The sequence below is a fragment of the Schistocerca nitens genome, chromosome 1 (genome assembly GCF_023898315.1).
Source record: "Schistocerca nitens isolate TAMUIC-IGC-003100 chromosome 1, iqSchNite1.1, whole genome shotgun sequence".
In the NCBI taxonomy this organism is placed as follows: Eukaryota; Metazoa; Arthropoda; class Insecta; order Orthoptera; family Acrididae; genus Schistocerca; species Schistocerca nitens.
Window position 1 is genome coordinate 434,560,105 of NC_064614.1, and position 16,697 is coordinate 434,576,801.

Below are 16,697 nucleotides of genomic sequence, written 5' to 3' on the forward strand. Positions count from 1 at the left end.
AGCAAAAACGTAAGGTCGACCTGGGCACATTTAAACTTTCTCCCTGTTTCTATGTGGCAAACAACTTAACAAAACCGTCTCAAACCGAAAATTTGTAACAACATTGTTCTACATCTACATACATACTCCGCAATCCGCCATACGGTGCGTGTCGGAGGGTACCTCGTACCACAACTAGCATCTTCTCTCCCTGTTCCACTCCCAAACAGATTGCCTATATGCCTCTGTACGAGCCCTAATCTTTCTTATCTTATCTTTGTGATCTTTCTGCGAAATGTAAGTTGGCGGCAGTAAAATTGTACTGCAGTCAGCCTCAAATGCTGGTTCTCTAAATTTCCTCAGTAGCGATTCACGAAAAGAACGCCTCCTTTCCTCTAGAGACTCCCACCCGACTTCCTGAAGCATTTCCGTAACACTCGAATGATGATCAAACGTACCAGTAACAAATCTAGCAGCCCGCCTGTGAATTGCTTCTATGTCCTCCTTCAATCCGACCTGATAGGGATCCCAAAAGCTCGAGCAGTACTCAAGAATAGGTCGTATTAGTGTTTTATAAACGGTCTCCTTTACAGATGAACTACATCTTCCCAAAATTCTACCAATGAACCGAAGACGACTATCCGCCTTCCCCACAACTGCCATTACATGCTTGTCCCACTTCATATCGCTCTGCAATGTTACGCCCAAATATTTAATCGACGTGACTGTGTCAAGCGCTACACTACTAATGGAGTATTCAAACATTACAGGATTCTTTTTCCTATTCATCAGCATTAATTTACATTTATCTATATTTAGAGTTAGCTGCCATTCTTTACACCAGTCACAAATGCTGTCCAAGTCATCTTGTATCCTCCTCCTGTCACTCAACGACGACACCTTCCCGTACACCACAGCATCAACAGCAAACAGCCGCACATTGCTATCCACCCTATCCAAAAGATCATTCATGTAGATAGAAAACAACAGCGGACCTACCATACTTCCCTGGGGCACTCCAGATAATACCCTCAATACCGATTTGTCAGTTGCTGGAAAATTTTTTGTTTTAGGCACTTGGCCTAAATGTACCTGATAAACCTAATTACCATTTCATGTTCCGGAAGTCTCGGTAATTAATTATAGCTAAACTAGTTATACAGTGGTTAATTTATACAGAACACGCGTATTCCAAATGCATCTAGTAACTGTCACGATCATACGTCTGAATATCGCGTATGTATGTGGCTGGTATAAATCTTAGACAAGGGAATAGCTACAATGATATTAGAGAAGCGAAAATTACCATAATATGAGAGCTTGCTTCCGAACAAGTAAACGGCAATCCAACGATGCAACTTGTCTTTCTGAAGTGCGACGAGGCACCAGACAGCGTTATACATGACCTGATAAAGACAAATCACTATTTACAGCAGTAAACAACTAACTGCCGTAGCGCACTATTCTTGCGTGATAATTTTTCGACCTTGAACGGTGTTCGTGTTCAGTGACAAGTTCCACGAAAGTTATCCAAGTCATTGCTAGTGGAAGAGGAAGAAAGGCAAACCCACTGCGCAGAATCACGAGAAACTATATGCAGAGAAGTTTTTATCCGTCAAACGAACGAATGGAGACGTTTGTGGAATCAAATCGGTGCTACTTTCAAAGCTACTATCACTATCTGGAAAATCTGCTAAGTACACAAATTTTATCGCATCAGACTAGATTCTTTCGTGTCAGACTTGTACGAGAGATTTTCCGATAGAACATAAGAACTTGTCTGTAGCAAACAGCTCATCTGCTTTCAGTGAGAATATCGGTCAGAATGGAGCTTCAGTTAAAGGCCGGAGAGTGGCGCACGAGTAAGCCATGAAAAATAGTGCCGCATTAAAGCGAGCAGTACCGTTTCCATTCTGAGAGATCTCGTCTAATGATGTGCTGCGTATGAGGTAATAGCATTTAGTACTCTCATCATATGTCGCACGCTCTGTCATATTTATGAGATTCCTATGGCACAGTACTTCATCTTGGGTAACAAGCGTACTTAAACTGCTATATTTTCTGCAGGAGTCAAACAATACAGTTCTACAATTATGTTAAGACATTTATATATTTACTGCTAATTTATTTGTGGATAACTATTAGTGACGTTTGTATTACTTCTTAAATAAATGTTCTTTTTAATGAAATTTGTGTATATTTTACAATGTCTTGTATTGTTTTTCCCCTTAGCTTAGGTCAGTATTTAGGACGACTTCGTAATAATTCCCGTCCTTATATCACATTTAAAACAATTCAGTGTTTTTTTAATGGTTGCCAGTCCATCTTATCGAACGCTCCAGAAATATTTTTAAACGACATTTTTGTATACTGACGATGAAAGACATTAAAATAGAAGTCTCCGGAAACATTCATTGACTCGTTATAAAAAAAAAAAAAAAAGAAAAAACTAAAACTTCACTTGATTCATCATGAATAACGTTGAAAGTTCGCAACTTTGTAACTGATGTTTTCAATGAAATTACGAAGTGTTGCTGACAGTTACTTTTTTGAGATGCATTTAAATGAATCATATTCATTTTACAGTTTTTCCTTTTTTAAGAAAATTATTCTGTTACTTATCACCGCTCCTGTTACAAAGGCAAACGCCATCCAGTCATGCGGGAACGTGGAGTTCCTGACGAAGTTATTTTCACACACGGAGCACGAACGCGAATAACAGATTAAAGTTGGGTTCCTATTAAAAAACGAGAGCCGAAGTAAATTTGTTTCATCGTTAACTCTCTTGTCTGGAGCAGCTTGACGTAGAAGTACCACAAAGTGACAAGTCACCATATGATTTATTCATGGACAACCCGGAGCGTGCTAGTCATGAGAGAAGCAGATGCTGCCGATTTGGCGAGGCCCCTCAGTTATAAACAGGTCGTTAATTCTTCTCACGCGTTCGTGAAAGATTATGCCAGGAAGTGGCTGCTGGAGGACCATGACGAACCAGTACGTGACCAGCCATATTCCAGACGAACTCGATGGATTTTAAAATCAAGCAGTCGTGCAGGTTAGGAAAGCTCCTGGTAACTCTTCATCTTCGCAGAAGACTTGCACCAATCCCACACATCGCTGAGCAAATTTCTGGTATGGTGAGTTGGCTGTTGGAGGAGGGATCTCTAAACATCTCAAATCTCATTGACGTTGTGTCTGCTGTTGTGCTTGTCAAATAGACAATATCACATGTTAAACACTATGTGATCAAAAGAATCCGGACACGTGGCTGAAAATTACTTAAAAGTTCGTGGCGCCCTCCATCGGTAATGCTGGCATTCAGTATGGTGTTGGCCCACCATTAGCCTTGATGACAGCTTCCACTCTCGCAGCCATACGTTCAATCAGGTGCTGGAAGGTTCCTTGGGGGAATGGCAGCCCATTCTTCACGGAGTGCTGCACTGAGGAGAGGTATCGATGTCGGTCGGCGAGGCCTGGCACGAAGTCGGCGTTCCAAAACATCCCAGTGGTGTTCTATAAGATTCAGGTCAGGACTCTGTGCAGGCCAGTCCATTGTTATTGTCGTGTAACCACTCAGCCGCAGGCCTTGCATTATGAGCAGGTGCTCGATCGTCTTGAAAAATGCAATAGCCATCCCCGAATTGCTCTTCAACAGTGGGAAGCAAGAAAGTGCTTAAAACATCAATGTAAGCCTGTGCTGTGATAGTGCCACGCAAAACAACAAGGGGTGCAAGCCCACTCCATGAAAAACACGACCACACCATAACATCACCGCCTACGAATTTTACTGTTGACACTACACACGCTGGCAGATAGCGTTCACCGGGCACCCGCCATACCCACACCCTGCCATCGGATCGCCACATTGTGTATCGTGATTCGTCGCTCCACACAACTTTTTTCCACTCTTCAATCGTCCAACCTTTACGCTCCTAACACCAAGCGAGGCGTCGTTTGGCATTTACCGGCTTGATGAGCAGCCACTCGACCATGAAATCTACGTTTTCTTACCTCCCGCCTAACCGTCATAATACTTGCAGTGGATCCTGATGCAGTTTGGAATTCCTGTGTGATGGTCTGAATAAATGTCTGCCTATTACACGTTACAATCCTCGTCAACAGACGAGGTCGGCCTGTACGTTTTTCTGCTGTACGTGTCCCTTCACGTTTCCTCTGCACTATCACGTCGGAAACGGTGGACCTAGGGATGTTTAGGAGTGTGAAAATCTCGCGTACAGACGCATGACAAAAGTGACACCCAATCACCTGACCACGATCGAAGTCCGTGAATTCCGCGGAGCGCGCCATTCTGCTCTCTCACCTTGTCTAATGATTACTGAGGTCGGAACCGCGCCACCGCTACGGTCGCAGGTTCGAATCCTGCCTCGGGCATGGATGTGTGTGATGTCCTTAGGTTAGGTTAAGTAGTTCTAAGTTCTAGGGGACAGATGACCTCCGATGTTAAGTCCCTTAGTACTCAGAGCCATTTGAACCGTTACTGAGGTCGCTGATATGGAGTACCTGGCAATATGTGGCAGCATGATGCACATAATATGAAAAACGTATGTTTTTGGGGGTACCGGATACTTTTGATCACATAGTGTATGTAAAGGCATTCCAAACCATTACTCTTCGTTTCTGAAACACCATTATGGTCTCTTGTGTTCGCTATGTCGTTCAACAATGCAGGTTGCCAGACTGCGCTCACCGCAGTAGCATCTAACACATACGCTTGAATACTCAGTGAAATGTGGCCTATAGGCTCTTTTCCAAAGACGTAGGAAAATCATTTTGCCACAATGAAACAGTAAAATATCAGTTGCGCCGCGTATTAGAAGCCGTTTTCAGGTAGCTCATCCGTCTGCAAAACACCATTTAATTACTTGTTGCCAAGCACTCAATAAGGGCCTCGGCAAAGAAAGGAGCACGATACTTACATCTTAGGCATCTGATCAGAAGTATCCGGACAGCCCTATGTAACACGGAATTGACCACCAGATGTCACAAGAGGCGGACACGTCGACGTAAAAGGAGGCAGTGAGTATTGTGTTGTCAGTAGACAAGCGGTAACAGCGGAATGGATCGGTCAGGAGAACATGGTCTAGTCACTGGACGAAACTACTTAACATTGCAAAAGACGATTGTAGTATAATGTTAACGTTGGGTACGAAATAAACTAAAACATTAATTTCGAAGAGTTACTGTGCAGATACTGTTCAATGGAGTAAACGGAGTTGAGCTATAGAAAGATTCTTTTATACAGTCTTCCACTGCAACAAATTCCCTACAAATCATTTAATGTGCTCTGGCAGGATGTTGAATAATGTGTCCCAATGTATCTGATTTCTTTCTGTACTAACATTATCTACTTGATCACCCCTGTATAGGTCGTTCTAGATCCTAGTGCTATATTCATGCTTTTTCACTCTTGTCTGAGGAAAAAGGTACATGGTAATGACAAAGGAATCAACGAAGATTGTGAAGGAATTGTCAAAATACTAATTTCTGCGCCGGCCGGTGTGGACGAGCGGTTCTAGGCGCTTCAGTCTGGAACTACGTCACCGCTACGGTTGCAGGTTCGAATCCTGCCTCGGGCATGGATGTGTGTGATGTCCTTAGGTTAGTTAGGTTTAAGTAGTTCTTAGTTCTAGGGACTGATGACCTCAGGTGTTAAGTCCCATAGTGCTTAGAACCATTTTAACCATTTTTTGAACACCGTGTAATGTAGTGTAAACAATTTTTGTTTCGGATTACACATATGGAGAAAGAATATGTATACGGAAGAGAGAATTTGTCTGATGGTTTACATGCCCTCCTAAGGCAGCTGAAATTGACTGCAAGAAAGAAATCGAAACGGCACAGTTTCGCACCACAGTATTTTATTTCCCGCTGTCAGTTTTATCGGTAAACTTATACATTGTCGTTTAAAAAATATATAGCGTATGTTAAACTGAATATTCAGAGTATGATGTAAAAAATTTAACAAATCAGTCAACTTTTCAAGATTATTGGTATCAACGTTTCCCCTTCATATACTGCTATGTATTTACATATTAAGCATATTAAAAACATATACAGCCTATGTTCGTCTGAATGTTTGTTACAGCATAGTGTAAAATAATGAAGTAAATCTGTCAAGCATTATTCGAGAGTTTTGGCAACAACGCAAAACAACGACTTTTTTTTATACGGTAGTATAGATGAAAATACTATCTCTGTAATTCAATTTTTTCAAAATACTTATCCATAATACTATATATGGCATCCGTCCATCCTCGAAGGATGATGGTGTAGCATAGTTGGTTCAGACTCTGCAACATCTGCTATGGCTGAAAAGCCCCACTGGAGAGTGGCAGTCTCTGCTGTAGGTTGGGCACTTGAAGTGTGGACTTCCACCAGAGGCCGCTCTCTCCTTCCGTCTTGCCCTCTTCCTGATGTTATCCTTCATGCACTCGTTCCCTGCAAGCTCAATCCCATTGCGCACAGCTTGTCGCCACTTGACAAGATCACCAGCTGTATTTTTTCCACTGAATTGAATCGATGCTGGCCTTCGTCAGATCGCTCTTGCAGACATCCTTGAAGCGAAGGTGCGGTCTTCCTACTGGTCTCACACCCTCCCGAAGTTCTCCGTACAGCACTTCTATCGGTATTCGCTCATAATTCATGCGCCTGACATGTTCCTGCCACCTTAGACGTCGGTGGCTCAGGAGTGCATGAATGCTGGTTGTGCTTGCGAGCCGTAACACTTCGGTGTTGGGTACTCTATCTTTCCAAGTGGTCTGAAGGAATCTCCGGAGACAACGGAGATGGAAGCTGTTCAGTCGACATTCGTGTTTAGCAAGAGTTGTCCATGTCTCACAGCTATACAAAAGGGTGATGATAACACAAGCATTATATACTTGCAATTTAGTTTTTAATGTGAGTAGTCCATTCTTCCATATTCTGTTTTGCTTTTGCAGTTTTGTTGGTAATCTCAGTGTCCACAGACAAGTTGCTACATATTGTAGATCCCCAGTAGGTAAAATCATCAACTACCTAGAGAGGATTGCCATCAGTGCTAATGAATGGAAAGTTGGTGGTGTCCTGCACCGTGATCTTAGTCTTTTGGAGGATGGTAAGACCAAATTTTCCACGTTCATGTTATAAGTTGTTGATTAGATACTGCAGCTCATCCTCTGAGTTTGCTACCAGAGGTACGTCGTCTGCATATAACAAGTCGCCAATAAAAATTGTATTAACGTTGGTATTGGCCTTGAGACGGGCAGTGTTGAAGACATTTCCATCAGACCTTGTTTGTAAATACACTCCCTTCTCAAAGTCTTCAAAAGCAAATCTCAGCAAAAGGGAAAAGAAAATGCCAAATAGAGTAGGAGCTAACACACACCCCTGCTTTACATCGCTATTTACACGGAATGATTCCAATGTTTTGCCGTTGAAACAGACTGTTCTCGCATTTTCTCATAGAAAGAGACAGTTATTCGTACAAGTTTAGGTGGGCATCCAATAATATAATAAGTTGAAATATACACAATAAGCTGTCTTATTTATTTTCAAATCGTGTATAACAATAACTATGCGTACTTCACTAATTCTAGGCAGCAGTTTTAAGGGGACGACTTTTACAAGTAACTGATTAGGTGTGATCCAGTGTATGACTTGTTTGACAATTCCACTCACTAATAGCCAAAGAAATTGCTCGTGTACTCACTGGCGGGTTCTTTTCAGCGTGAAGCAGTACGGCCTCTTCTGTTTTGGGTGTGCGGCGTCTCCTTGGAGCGCCGCAGTCACGAGTCCATCTGCCTAGCTGGGTGCTTCCCATGCAAGCGGGCTCGGCTTCGATTCCCGGCCGGGTTGGAGATTTTCTCCGCTACGAGACTGGGTGTTGTGTTGTCCTCATAATCATTTCATCCTCATCACCGGCGCGCAAGTCGCCCAATGTGGCGTCGAACGAAATAAGACTTAAACTTGGCGGCCGTACTTCCCCGAATAGGGGCCTCCTGGCTCATTTCCATTTACCGTAGTCACGCCTGCTGATGGTGAAGCTACACTTCGATGAAGCCATTACTTCATTGTGGCGGAAAGGGCCTGCGATGGAGTCGGACGTTGGGGAGAACAATCTTGGTAAAGGCGGCTAGCAGCTTTTCCATTACCGTGAGCCTCGCCTTTCAGAAGCATTATGTCGGTGTTTTCTAGAAACGTGTACTCAGCCATGATGCTCTGACACTCACAGGCACGTGAATGAGACTCGAACCAGCTCAGAGAGATCGCACAGACGTCAAATGACATCAGCAGATCCAACGTAACTACTCCTCCCCCCCCCCTCCCTCATCCTCCATCATTACTAACCTTTCGCACATCTGCCTAGCAAATATGTTTTCAAACGGTTGCAGAATGGGAAAGTTACGTTTCCGGACAAGATTTCCTATTCAAAATATTATGTATTCACTCCCCTCTGCAAGTCCCAGAAGTCTGTAACGGGATTTTCCGAACACTGTGTATATGAAGTACTGAAAAGAAAAATAAGAATTATTTACGAGTTGCTCGAGAGGCGCAATATCATTATGGTATGCATTAAAAAATACCTGAAAAAAAAGAGAAAAATAAAAGGAAATTAACACTGTAATCTACGCTTCCATTCTTCAAATTACGATCAAAGAACATGAAAATTTTAAAGCAAAAGATTGATACCTCACCCTAAACCAAGAAAATGGAAGTTGCTTACGCTTTGGTGGAAGATATCAGTCAGAGCACGATCGAATAAGTACGCAGACTTCTTCGGAAGCACAACTGCACTCTAAACATCTTAACTGTGATTTGCAGCTCTCGAATACAACGCTAATTATATGATAGTGAATAGCAAGGAAATTAAGTCCTGCTTTAATTACGGTCAGTTATGCATTTTTGACAAAATTCTGACATTCACAAGTAGAATCCAGTAGAATTGCAGAAATTCATTGCTTGAACAAGTGTCAACATTTTGCTTGATAGGTACTGTAAAATGGAAAATGAAAAGATGCAGATATTATTGAACAAGAGAAAACTGAAAATATTATTTAAACAGAAAATCTAAAGCGAGCTCTACATAATTTTAATTGCTATGGTTCTACTGCTTTCTATAGGAAATAAACACTTTTATTTGGTTACAGTTTTACCTACTTACATCACAGTGAACAGAATATACGCAGTGGGTTTTTCCTGAAGGAATGGTTTTTATTGTACCCTGTGTGTCTTAGTTGGTCTGAAATACATTCGGTGTGTTAGAGGAACGTTTCGTTTTGTACTGTTGCTATTCGTGCGTGGTAATTTCCCAGAATATTCAGGTATCTTTTCAAACCAGCTCTGACTATTCCCGTATTCAGGGTGTTTCAAAACTGATGGTCAATATTCAGGGATATGACAGGAATGATCATTCGAAATAAAGAAAGTCAAGTGAACATGGACTCTAAAACGCTTACCTTAAGGACTATGAGCAGTTCTTGATCTTCGGTACTGTGAAACAAATCTCTTCTACTGAAAGCTCTTTGCTTTCCATATTTTGGGAAGTGAGAGTATAGACTAAAATGACAAAAAAGTGTTCAGTAAACATGTGCTCTAAAATGCATACCTTTAGATCTATGTGCACTTCCTCATCTTCGCTACTTTGAAAAACAACTCTTCTAATGAACAAGTGTTCATAACTTTTAAGGTATGCATTTTAGAACACATATTTACTGGACATTTTTTTCTTGTTTTGGTCCATTTTACCACCTCCCAAAACATGAAAAGCAAAGAGCTCGTCGTAGAAGAGATTTGTTTCACAGTACCGAAGATTAAGAATTGCTCATAACTCTTCAGGTATGTGTTTTAGGGCCCTTGTTTACTTGACTTTTCTGTTTAGAATGGTCTTTCCTGTCATATCCCTGAATATTGACCATCACTTCTGAAACACCCTGTATGTGTTTCCTGCTAGTGAGTGGAGTACTTGTTTACAACTTTCATGGTGTCAAATGGGCTGTTCTGCACTTCTGTGTTCCGCTATGTTATTTTTATACCATCGCAAAAGCTCTGCTGGTCATTACCAGATTCTTGTTTTACAGTTATGGTAACTAAATTGATGGAGACCTGCTACCTGAATGCAGTGGATTGCTTGTGTACCAAATTCCTAGTTTTGTAAACTGTGTCAATATTTCATATTCTCAATATGTATCCTACTTCGTGTGTTATTCTCATACACTGAAGCGTATGTTTATGGACTGATTTTTAGTTTTCTAGCTTCTGTCTCAACTGTTTTGTCAGTATGTACGAATAGTTGTTTTGGTTGGTAGCCTTTATTAGGCCCAAAACTTGTTGTTACTTCTGCTTTTCAATTTTTCCCCTTGATACCGGAGAACATGTATGTACAGCTCATCCTTGAATGTGGTGTTCATGTAGAATTCAAAACAATTGTTTCATTATCAATTTTAATCATGGAGTTATCTCTTATTAATGTAATCCTGTAAGATGGTTGTGTATTCTGAAGTTGTCTTTCAAAAATTATGTAGTCTCACCTACAGATATTCAGTATTGTCTCTCAACGGCAGATGTTTGTAGTGTTATTTGGTACAGAATGACTATTCCATCCATAATTTGAAAAACAGTCTGTTGTATTTCGTCATTAGATGATGTCGAATGAGACGTGTTGGCAAATGTTTAGTTAAGTGGTACGTGACAGCTATTTTCAAAATATTTATTGATATGACAAGTATATCCGGTACGCAGTTTTCACAAACTATCATGGGTTAGGACTCTTGTTTTATACTTCCTTTTTTGTCTTTAGTTGAGACGCGTTGTTTTCTGTTGAATGTTCCCTTGGATCTCTACATCTACATCTACATCCATACTCCGCAAGCCACCTGTCGGTGTGTGGCGGTGGGTACCTTGAGTACCTCTATCGGTTCTCCCTTCTATTCCAGTCTCGTATTGTTCGTGGAAAGGATTGCCGGTATGCCTCTGTGTGGGCTCTAATCTCTCTGATTTTATCCTCATGGTCTCTTCGCGAGATATACGTATGAGGAAGCAATATACTGCTTGACTCCTCGGTGAAGGTATGTTTTCGAAACTTCAACAAAAGCCCGTACCGAGCTACTGAGCGTCTCTCCTGCAGAGTCTTCCACTGGAGTTTATCTATCATCTCTGTAACGCTTTCGCGATTACTAAATGATCCTGTAACCAAGCGCGCTGCTCTCCGTTGGATCTTCCCTATCTCTTCTATCAACCCTATCTGGTACGGATCCCACACTGCTGAGCAGTACTCAAGCAGTGGGCGAACAATCGTACTATAACCTACTTCCTTTCTTTTCGGATTGCATTTCCTTAGGATTCTTCCAATGAATCTCAGTCTGGCACCTGCTTTACCGACGATCAACTTTATATGATCATTCCATTTGAAATCACTCCTAATGCGTACTCCCAGATAATTTATGGAATTAACTGTGGATTTCAAGTGGATCTGAATTCAGCGAAATGTATTGGTATGAAGTTATTAGGTGAATTATCACAATTATTTACTTTCAGTTGTTCTGACAATTTTAAGTAAGTATTTACAATAAAAAAACTAAATCAACGGAAACAAAACTGTGTCAGCGTTCACTATTTTATGTCTGATACATTATATTTTAAAAACAGCAGCTTATACTTTATTTTAACAAAAAAAATCTGTCACTAATTTCATCTGTATCAGATGATTCGACACACCAAAATTTAGCGCCTGGTATTTATCATACGTCAAAGATGTGTCAGAGCAAGCACTTCGCTGGAGACTGACTGACAAGGGGATGGTCCAATCAGATTTGTCGAAACATGGCCTGAAATTTTTTATACAGAAAGAATACACCGAAAGAAACATCCTATCAGAATTTTAGCTGCTAAGAAGCACTGCAAGTATTTTTAAAAGATGTTGAAAACTGCCAAATTAGTAGCTCGCCAGAAGGCTGGAGGAATGTATACCCCCACCGAAGCTGTAGCGGACTGTGCATTCACAACATGGCTGGTGCATATCCTTGGCTGACGACGCATCGGTAAACAGATAACACGGCTCGGCGCTATCATACTTTGTAACGCGCATTTCATTTTTCGTCGATAGTTGCTCTGAAACAATTGTCGACAGCTACTGCTCATTCAAATTTTCAACTCATTCAATATCCTTAATACTTACCAGTCGCTTCTGCAGTAGTGTAAGTGTTAACAACGGCGACAAAACTGAAGTAATATTCATTGTGTGTGACGCTTCATGTTAAGCAGTGTGCAAATCCGCTTTTGCTTCGTAGACTATGACCGTGAACTGTACAAATGGAAGAAAGACTTGTGGAATGTAATAAATATGCGCCAAAATGAAACTCGCAAAACTGTGAAAGAAAACCTATCCAAAAGATTTGCCATACAGGGTGGCCATAAAGCCCTGTTAACCCCATTAATAACCAACATAGACCCTATACTATACATGAACAACAGTACCTGAGAGGAATTTTCTTAAGATATCAACCATTCAGAGCTGCTCGTGAGTAGCAACGCACTGTTTACGATGGAAATCTAAGAGACTTGGCCTTCTGAATGGCAATTGAAGTGAACATTGCTGATTTCAAATCTTCTTTGACCTGTATAAGCAGATTCAAGAAATCACACAATATAGGAAGTCGCAAAACAACGAGGTAAAAGTGTAGAGGAAATGCCAATAATGCGTAGCTGACATGGAGATCCCTATATCTGCAGTGTCTATTGGCGTTTAGTCACTCTGTTGTGCAGTCGAATAATGCTATGACACATTCTTATGCAACAATGACAGTGATGAGTGGATTACTGATTCCGCAGCTTTATAATATGCCTTCAGGGACCTCAAAGCATATTAGGACCAGAAATAAAGACGGACTACTTAATGGCTAAACTCTTATTATGAGCCTCTCAGAATCTGTAAAAATACGAAAGAATAATTTTTAACGTTCCATTCGAAACGATTTCTAACCATTTGCAGAAATTAATTTGGTGTTTTTTTAGCCTCTTGACCTGGACTTAACGATACCTTTGTCTATCAGGAGGACAATGAAAATGTTGTTGATATAATTCAGATTCCACCCAGAACAATCATTGTGATTCTCGATTTTTTTTCGATTGTGGAAAATATTTTTAAGGAAATTGTCCGATAATATAATTTCCAACAGCTCCGTGTCATTTGAGGTTCATTAGGAAAACAATACTCTTAATTTTCAGTCATTTGTGGGTTATCACTTTGTATCGGCACATTTTACTAATTGCTTTTAGTATGCCCGGTACGCAGCACAATAAGAAGAGAAACGGCCAGGACCATTCCCTATCCAGTCCAGTTCTGTCCAAATCAAACTAGTAATTACTGCGAAGTGGCCGAAAGCATTAATTTTTCGTTAGTCAGTTGTGCCTGACGTAAGGAAAATGTTTGTTTTCGTCATTCAAATAAAACTTTGCTTTATGTGATGACTGTGGAGAATGAACAAGGAACTCATTGTTACTATAAGCATACATTATTCAAAAATTATCATAAGAACAGTGCTACAGCAATTGTTATAAAATCATGAATTTGTAAGAAATAAGAGGGGGCGATCAATAAGAGATGCAACACTTTTTTCTGAAAGTAAGTTGGTTTCATTCAGGATTCCAGTACACCTAGTTATTCCCCACTCTTTTGGCTACAGAACCCTGTTTTCCAACGTAAACTCCGTACAATGAGACAGCCCTACTTCACGTTACTGGGAGAGCCTGTTTGCCCAGTCGGTACCACCCTACTGGTCGTCGTAGAAGCAAACGTCTTGGTGCATGAATAACCTCCCCATCGTTCAGGCACTGCTTCCCGCGGAGGGCATTCCTCATTGGACCTAACAGATGGCAGTGGGAAGGTAGGAGATCTGGGCTGTACGGTGGAGGAGAAAGAAGAGTCCAATTCATTTTTGTGGGTGCGCATACTTGTGTAAGGTCATACGTTGTCATGGAGACGTTCGTCTGCTTCTTTTGTGGAGTAAAACACGCTGTCCGGACGTTCTATCATTGCAGGAATCGCAGCCGTGTACGGCTGGCCGGCACAAGGGGATCGGACAGGTTTGCGCCAACTTTTTGCAATGCTGATGACAGACGCTTCGCCCTACCACTTACAGTGCTTTTGTTCACTACCAGGCCTCCGTAGACATTATGCAAGCTCCTACGAATATCTGCGATTCTGTGGGTTTCCGCAAAAAGAAGTCAATGACAGGTCTCTGCTTGGAGCGCATCTGCCTTACAGGTGCCATTTTAAAGGCTACGTATAGCACCCCAACCTGTCGAAACTTCATGAAACTATGAGGGATGAAGCGAGAATAGTCCATGATGTCCCACAAAAAATTCCGTAGTTTCTCAGTCTAAACTGTCCGCGAAAAAATGTGTTGCATTATTGATTGAACGCCCTTGGTATTTCAGTTTGATAAATGGTCACGATTGGTGGAATGTAACATCAAGCACTGCCTTGATTTATTTTCATTTGCCAGTCACCTGCGTAAGAATTGCATGTGCAGCATTTTAGCTATCGATATGAACTGCCTACTATTCATAACATTCATTTTGATAGTACATTTCTTTCGTTCTATTCTTCCTGCATAAAAAAATTCTGGGAGGGTTTTGACAAGTCGAACTGGACTACTCCCTTGTGAAAGTCACCGCTAACGGTACAGCCTGAAGTGAGTAACGTCATACCCAAGTTTCTCTATAAAGCGTACATCTCCGTAACTGCTCCAGGCGGCTGAAGCTTCTTAGTGACCTCCTTAGAGGTTTTCCACTGAAGTACAAACAGGTCTGCAACGTCCCACGCAGTTCTGATGCTACTGACTCGCCTACAGAACATTAGGACCGAGCGCAGAGCGACCACCGCACCTTTATCTCTTCTCTGAGCCATCTGGCACAGTCGCTTATCTAATGTTTTGCTGCCACAGCAAACTTACCATATCGATCAATCTCCTCTGTATAACCGCAGCATCAGATAGGGATCAAGCATTAGCTTGGTCTGATGTAGTTGCCATCTGTCCCCTAGATTTCAGCACAACTACTGCGTCCCGTATCGTCAACGATTGGCCACTTCTAGGCCTGTCCCCGTGACTCTTTCCACCCATCATCCTTTCAGCTGAAATTTTCAGTTACATCAAACGTTTTACCTCTTAGGCATTTTTTTCTAGTTGACTTACTGCATCACGTTTTCATTCCTTGTTCGATCAATCCAGTGTATCTTCAACAGTCTCCTGTGGGCTGTGACAGCACATTTCAAAGACTTCTTACAGTTTTGTTTTTGTCTTCTGTTTTGTCCACTTTCGCACCGACACAGAGCTGTGAACGAACCACAGCTTTCCAGAAATATTTCCCTGGTTCCGAGCTTTGTATTTTTAGATATTAGCAGCAGTTTCTTTGTATAGAAAGCCATTGTGCAGTCCCTGCTATTACGTCCCCTTGCAACTTCATCTGCCCTACTTCTCCGCCGTTGTGTTCTCAGGCATACCGATTGGGACAGACAAATCGCCACGTCACCCTGAAGCTGTAGTGTAATTTTGATGCGGTATGGAGGGGTGAGGGATCAGCAAATCGCTCTCTCGTCTGTTGTCGGCTATGCAGACCTTGCAGCCGCTACTCCATATTCAAGTAGCTCCTCATCTGACATTACCAAGTCGAGTGGAGAAAGTGCCAATACAGCCACCAATGAGAAACCCGTGACAGTACCGAGAACTGAACCCGGATCCTCCGCATGGCATACAGCCGCACTAACCACTTTTCCTTGATCACCCTTGTATAGAGGCGTTGTACTCCTAGCATAACAAAATTCATCCACCCCTTAAAAGCTCTCCAAGTGTAACTTTTAGCTATCCAGCACATCACTACCCAAGTTTCATCTTTGTTTCTGGACATTTTACAGCCACTTCCAGTGACCAACGCTGTGACATTAGCGAACGTAATCGAGCAAGCTGATTTTCTTTCCGTGACGTACAACTCACAAAGAGAGAATGCTTTACTTCCGTCGTTGCTTCGAATCAAAACAAGTATCGGTGGTAGCTGTGAGCAATCCCGCCTCACACTTTTTCTAGTTTTGACGCCTTTACGAGTCCACTTCGCATGAAGAGGGAGAATTTATCCATCTGCCTCTCTTGTTTTTACTACAGTAATTGAGTAAAATATTTTATTCCATTCCGCATTATCAAACCCCTTCTAAAAATCTATGAATGAGATATATGTTCATTCTTCTTTCATAAAACTATCATCTCTTATTAGCAGGAGTGCCAAAATTGCTTTTCGAGTGTCCCATCTTCAACTAAAACTAAAGTGATATCCTCCGAAATTAATTTCAATTTTCCTCCCCACTCTTCAGTAGATTATGACTGAAACCGATCATCTTCTAAAGAATTGATATTGTGATCAAAGACTGGAATGAAAAAATTTGATTATGACTGTGATTATTCTCGGCGTATTTGATACTAGACTTATTGTCTTTAATTCACGCTATCCTCTCTTGCTTTCTTGGAAGTGTAATAATCACATTCTTTTCAAAATGTGATGGAACTTTCACAGTGCTACAAATTTCATTCGAGAATTGTTATATTTCTTGCTCCGCCGTTTGGCCTGATGCCAGCAAGAATTCTACTGGTATTACATCATTAAGTTTACATCCGCAAAAGATTAAAACTAAAAATAACAGAAAAACTACATTTTTACTCATATCCCAACGT